Here is a 1,162-nt window from a genome sequence, read left to right as displayed (position 1 = left end):
GGGCCCCTCCCACCCCCAATTAGTGAACAGAGCGGGGCGGAGCGCCTGGAGTGAGCCGCAAGCCCCCCAACCCTGCAATGATGCGCAGAGTAAATTGGCGAGGTAAGTGGCGACCAGTTTTGTTTTAAATTCGAGGCGTAGCAGGGAGAAGGGGGTAGTGGGGAGGAGGGGGAGAGAACAAAACGAGACCATCCGGGGGGAACGAAGCTTCCTAACGGCGCACTTCTGGCACTTCTGGTCCGCTTCGGCCCTGCCTGAATACCCCTCTCGGCAGATAAGCTACGGTGAGATGAATCCAGTGGAGAAATATTGGGCTTCCTCACAGAGTGCGTGGCGAGAGGCTCAACTATCCCCGGGCGGGTCGCGGAGACGTCAGCGGCACCGGAGCGCCTCGGGGCGGCGGGTAGGCAGGCCCGCACGCCAAGGCTGCGGGCGGGAGGCCTACCCCCGCTTCCGCAGGCGCCAAGGACACGCGGCCCGCCCGACCCCGCCCGGCTGTACGTAGTACTGCCAGCTGCAGCGCCAGCCAGCCAGCCACAGTGCGTCTCCCACGAAAACACGAGAGAGCGAAACGGAACGGAACAGGAGAAACTAGTTTGATTGCTCAATTCGGGGCTCACAGAGCCTCACAGAGAGGAGCCGCTCAAACGTTCAGCTCTGATTGTTGCAGACCCCCCCCCCCCCTCTCCTTTTCCCCACACCGCTCCACTTTCGCTGCCGATTGTCGCGCTTGATAACTTTCTCCCGCCTGTCTGAAGTTATACAGCGGCAGCGGCGCTCCGCCCCCGCCAGCCAGCCAGGCCCGCCAACCTGATAGCATCGCCCCGCCCCCACCACAACTCGTCACTATCACGTTACATTTCTAATTGCAGACGACTGGCCGCGAGGGCTGCACCTGTCTGCCGTCTGCACGCTCCCCGCGCCGCTCCGCGAGGTGCGCTCTGCGGGGGGCTCGCAGCGGGTCGCCCGGCCCGGCCGCTCGGCGGAGGAGGGGAAGGGCAAGAAAGGAATTACAGTACCTGTCCGTGGGACAGCTGGTTAGAAAAAAGACCCTTCGACAGTAGGCGTTTACGCTGATAAAGTGTAAGTGAGCAACTTGCAAGTTGACTGCTAAAATGATGCGTTCATTTTCAACACTAACACTCATCATGTCTAAGAGCAA

The sequence above is a fragment of the Frankliniella occidentalis genome, unplaced genomic scaffold, assembly GCF_000697945.3.
Source record: "Frankliniella occidentalis isolate FOCC.00 unplaced genomic scaffold, Focc_3.1 Scaffold22, whole genome shotgun sequence".
Lineage (NCBI taxonomy): Eukaryota > Metazoa > Arthropoda > Insecta > Thysanoptera > Thripidae > Frankliniella > Frankliniella occidentalis.
Note: the sequence above shows the minus strand (reverse complement) of the source record.